The following is a 6,000-nucleotide window of genomic DNA, read 5'->3' on the forward strand; positions in this document are numbered from 1 at the left end:
TTAGAAATATGCAATCTGTCCCTAAAATCGAGTGTAGTACCGGAAGACTGGAGGGTAGCCAATGTTACTCCGATTTTTAAGAAGGGTTCCAGAGGAGATCCGGGAAATTATAGACCGGTGAGTCTGACGTCGGTGCCGGGCAAGATGGTGGAGGCTATTATTAAGAATAAAATTGCAGAGCATATACAAAAACATGGACTGATGAGACAAAGTCAGCACGGATTTAGTGAAGGGAAGTCTTGCCTCACCAATCTAATGCATTTTTTTGAGGGGGTAAGCAAACATGTGGACAATGGGGAGCCGGTTGATATTGTATATCTGGATTTTCAGAAGGCGTTTGACAAAGTGCTGCACGAAAGACTCCTGAAGAAATTGCAGAGTCATGGAATCGGAGGTAGGGTATTATTATGGATTAAGAACTGGTTGAAAGATAGGAAGCAGAGAGTAGGATTGCGTGGCCAGTATTCTCAGTGGAGGAGGGTAGTTAGTGGGGTCCCGCAGGGGTCTGTGCTGGGTCCGTTGCTTTTTAATGTATTTATAAATGACCTAGAGATGGGAATAACTAGTGAGGTAATTAAATTCGCCGATGACACAAAATTATTCAGGGTCGTCAAGTCGCAGGAGGAATGTGAACGATTACAGGAGGACCTTGCGAGACTGGGAGAATGGGCGTGCAAGTGGCAGATGAAGTTCAATGTTGACAAGTGCAAAGTGATGCATGTGGGTAAGAGGAACCCGAATTATAGCTACGTCTTGCAAGGTTCCGCGTTAGGAGTTACGGATCAAGAAAGGGATCTGGGTGTCGTCGTCGATGATACGCTGAAACCTTCTGCTCAGTGTGCTGCTGCGGCTAGGAAAGCGAATAGAATGTTGGGTGTTATTAGGAAGGGTATGGAGTCCAGGTGTGCGGATGTTATAATGCCGTTGTATCGCTCCATGGTGCGACCGCACCTGGAGTATTGTGTTCAGTACTGGTCTCCGTATCTCAAAAAAGATATAGTAGAATTGGAAAAGGTACAGCGAAGGGCGACGAAAATGATAGTGGGGATGGGACGACTTTCCTACGAAGAGAGGCTGAGAAGGCTAGGGCTTTTCAGCTTGGAGAAGAGACGGCTGAGGGGAGATATGATAGAAGTGTATAAAATAATGAGTGGAATGGATCGGGTGGATGTGAAGCGACTGTTCACGCTATCCAAAAATACTAGGACTAGAGGGCATGAGTTGAAGCTACAGTGTGGTAAATTTAAAACGAATCGGAGAAAATTTTTCTTCACCCAACGTGTAATTAGACTCTGGAATTCGTTGCCGGAGAACGTGGTACGGGCGGTTAGCTTGACGGAGTTTAAAAAGGGGTTAGATAGATTCCTAAAGGACAAGTCCATAGACCGCTATTAAATGGACTTGGAAAAATTCCGCATTTTTAGGTATAACTTGTCTGGAATGTTTTTACGTTTGGGGAGCGTGCCAGGTGCCCTTGACCTGGATTGGCCACTGTCGGTGACAGGATGCTGGGCTAGATGGACCTTTGGTCTTTCCCAGTATGGCACTACTTATGTACTTATGTACTTATGTACTTATGTACAGTTTATTTGCTTAAAGAAAGATGGTGGAAATGAGAGCGAGGTAATTTACTCAAGTATCATTATTGTTCCAAGTCTACTCCCATTCCCGTATTATCACATCACTCATACCTTTACTCACAGAAAGATATATACCATATGCCTTCATGCCTTTTTATCGCCCCTAAGCTCCCATTGTTTCCTTCCAAAGTTGCAATGCCTATGTTCCATTATTACATCCCTTAACGACACCTCAATTGTTTCGCTTAACCCTGCATAATGTAATCCATAACTATCTGTAACAAATTGTATTTCCAACATTCAACTCATATTGTAAGCCACACTGAACCCGCAAAAAGGTGGGAAAATGTGGGATACAAATGCAATAAATAAATAAAAATACTCTACCAACTAAGGAATAAGGGAGACCCACATGATATAGTTGTTTTTAATGTGTGAAGTAAAATTTCTGTGTTTTTGTCAATAGTTTTGCGTGTTGAATGACAAAATAATACACCTAAGTATTTCACATGGGAGTGTTGAATTTTGAAGGGGAATTGAGATAATTCTTGAATGTTGATGCTGTCATCAATGGGTAGACATTCTGTCTTATCCCAGTTAATTCTCTATCCAGAGATATGAGAGAATGAATACATGTGTAATAGAGGGTATGGTGGTATATAGCATGAGGTCATCTGCCTAAAGAGAGAATTTCATTTTGATGTCTTTTAATCTATAGCCAACTATGTTGGAATTGGATCTAAGGGCTATGGCTAATGGTTCAATTGCAAGATTGAAAAGAAGAGGGGAGAGAGGACAACCCTGTCTTGTACCTCTGGACACAGAGAAAGGGGCAGAGAGTTGGTCATTAACAAAAATCATAGCAGAAGGGTTTAAATATAAGACTCTAATCGTATTAACAAAGAGCAGACTGAAGCCAAACTATCGGAGGGTTTCAAATAGGTATGACCACTCTACTGTATCAATGGCTTTCTCCGCATCCAGAGCCAAAGCCATTAATCGATTAGGGAATCTGTCCTGAAGAGATAAAATTATTACAGAATAAACTAGCATTGTCAGGTGTAGCTGTTTTTGGCACAAAACCATTTTGGTCTGGATGTATTATATAATGAAGTACTTTGACAGTCTCAAAGCCAGGACTTTTGCAAAAAATTTGCTGTCTGAATTAATCAGTGAGATCAGTCTGTAATTGGCAAGGGGTACTCCAGGACTGAACTTGGGAAACACTGCTTTAGAGAAACATTTATTCTTTTAAACTGGGGAAAGGCCAACTGCCGTTCAGAACACCAAAACAGGGAAGATAGGGTATCCCAATAGTGAGGTTGCAAAAGAGACCATAGTAGATCAGGTGTCCTTAAATATAACTCAGACAAAAGATTGCAAATTAACACTGTCAACTACTGAGCAAGATGTAAATAGGAACAAAAAACATAGTTTGAAATGTCTATATGCAAATGCCAGAAGCCTAAGAAATAAGATGGGAGAGTTAGAATATATTGCACTAAATGACAAATTAGAAATAATAGGCATCTCTTGAGACCTGGTGGAAGGAGGATAACCAGTGGGACACTGTCATACCAGGGTACAAATAATATCACAATGATAGGGTGGATCAACTTGGTGGAGGGGTTGCATTGTATGTTAAGGAGGGCCATGAATCAAATAGATCGAAAATTCAGCAGGAAGCAAAACACATCAAAGAATCCCTGTGGATTGAAATTCCATTTGTAAAGGGGAAAAGGGTAGTGATAGGAGTGTACTACCGTCCACCTGGCCAGGATGAACAGACGGATATAGAAATGTTATCAGAAATTAGGGAGGCTAACAAACTGGGCAACACAATAAAAATGGATGATTTCAATTACCTCAATATTGACTGGGTTAATGTAACATCAGGGCATGCTAGGGAGGTAAACTTCCTTGACGAAATCAAGGACTGCTTTATATAGAGAAACTGGTACAGGAGCCAAAAAGAGAGAGGAAAATTCTAGACCTAGTCCTTAGTGGAGCGCATGATTTGGTGCAGGAGGTAATGGTGCTGGGGCCGCTTGATAACTGTGATCATAATATGATCAGGTTTGATACTGGCTTTGGAGTAAGTACACACAGGAAATCCAATACGTTAACATTTAACTTTCAAAAAGAAGACTATGATAAAATGAGAAGAATGGTGAAAAAAAAACCTTGGAGGAGCAGCTGCAAAGGTCAACAATTTACATCAGGCATGGATACTATTCAAAAATACAATTCTAGAAGCCTAGGCCAAATATATTCCATGTATTAAAAAAAGAGGAAGGATGACCAAACGACAGCCGGCATGGTTAAAAAGTGAGGTGAAGAAAGCTATTAGAGCTAAAAGAAAATCCTTCAGAAAATGAAAGAAGAAACCAACTGAACATAACAAGAAACAGCATAAGGAATGGCAAGTCAGATGCAAAGAGGGACTTTAAAAAAAAAGATTGCGTTGGAGGCAAAAACACATAGTGAAATTTTTTTTTAGGTATATTAAAAGCAAAAGGGGCACTCAGGGAAGACAAAGTCATAGCAGAGAGATTAAATTAATTCTTTGCTTCGGTCTCTACTGAGGAAGATTTGGGAGAGTGCCGTGCCTCCTGCCCTGATGCACCTTTCGCCCCTTCTGGTGGGTCCTGTGGCACTCAGGGTCAGTGGCAGGCAGTCAAGCCTGTTGGGCCACCAGTCAGTGTCCGGTGCTATGCGTGGTGCCTGGTCTCTAGAGCGCATGTGCATGCCAAAGAGCTGCTCTTAAAGGGGCAGCACACTGTAGTTCCAGGACATCTGCAGATCCCCACTTCCGGCCTTGTGGGTATTAGAGGGTGCTCCTCCTACTGAGAATGGAACAATGTTGGATGTTCCGTTTGCACACTGTGCACCCATTTGGTCTGAACTCAAAAATTGAGTGGAAGCAATTTTTTTGAAAACTTTTTTGGTTTTTTTGGTTTTTGTTTTATCATTTCCATCCGGTTTTGATCGAGAACAACTTTAGGGGTGGAGCTTAAATGAAGGCGTCTGACGTCAACGTATAAAAGAACGTTAGCCATCTTGTGATCAGTTTGACATGGGAGTCCTGGATAAGGATTTTGTCTTGTAAGAGTCTATGAAGCTTTTTGGGCTCCGTAAGTTTGAGAGGACTGCACTGATGTATGTTTTCTTTTTTTCTCTCTTTTTTCTTCACAGATTTTTTCCAGTCAAACACCACGGTACCCTGAGGCAGTACTTCGAAACTTTGGCCGGAGTTGTTGGGCCGTGGTTGGTGTCTATTGACTGTTTAAAGCTAAGTATCGATTAGTGAATTTTCACACGATATATAAAAGTTTTTTGAGCATAATAGCTACATTTAAAAGATTTTTGAGTATATTTAGCCATACTTAAAGAGGTTTTTGCCCATGATGATTTAGGGGACCTCCTATGTTGATATAATCAACGATAGAGTTTCTAGATTTTGAGGCTTTTCCTCTAATTTAGGAATACATACACCGGATATTTGATATAGCTGATTTTTTCTTAATAATTTTTTCATATCCTTGTTTGCTCTTTATTATGTATTAGAGGGTGGTGTCTGCCCTCCTCTAGTGCCTTTATAATGAGGTCTCTTGCCTTGATGTGCCTTCCCTTGTTTTCTTGCCAGTCCTGCCTTGTCTCTGAGTTCTCGCCAAGCGCAAGTCCTGCCTTGTCTCTGAGTTCCCGCCAAGCGCAAGTCCTGCCTTGTCTCTGAGTTCCCGCCAAGCGCAAGTCCTGCCTTGTCTCTGAGTTCCCGCCAAGCGCAAGTCCTGCCTTGTCTCAGTATTCTTGCCTTTCCTTGTCTGGATCCAGTTCTTGCCTTGTTTGCCTAGTTTTGTCTCGTTGTGTCTCCAGTTCAAGTCCTGCCTACCTTGTTTTCTGCCAAGCCTTGCCTAGTGCTGAGCCTAGCCTGAGTGACTCACCTGCCATTGTCTGACCTTGCTACAGTCCAGGAGCTCACCTTTTCCTTGAACTGTGACAGAGCAGAAATTCTGGCAGTGGTCCTGGTGTTCATGACAAAGGGCCTGCGCTAGCCTCCTTAAGAATGCAGATGGTGCTATTGGTTTGTTATAGAGGATCCATAGGTGGTAAGATCTTGGGTTCTCATCTGGATGCGATTTGTTCTTTAAGAGGGGTGAAGTTGTTGAAGCCACTGTGTCATCAAGTGGTACCTCCATGAAATTTAAATTTTGTAGACCTCAATCATATTTCTCCTCATCTGTCTCTTTTCCAAGCTGAAGAGCCCTAACCTCTTTAGCCTTTTCTTATATGAGAGGAGTTCCATCTCCTTTATCATTTTGGTCGCTCTTCTTTGAACCTTTTCTAATACCACTATATCTTTTTTGAGATATGGTGACCAGAACTGAGCACAATACTCAAGATGAGGACACACCACGTAGCA

The sequence above is a fragment of the Microcaecilia unicolor genome, chromosome 6 (assembly GCF_901765095.1).
Source record: "Microcaecilia unicolor chromosome 6, aMicUni1.1, whole genome shotgun sequence".
Lineage (NCBI taxonomy): Eukaryota > Metazoa > Chordata > Amphibia > Gymnophiona > Siphonopidae > Microcaecilia > Microcaecilia unicolor.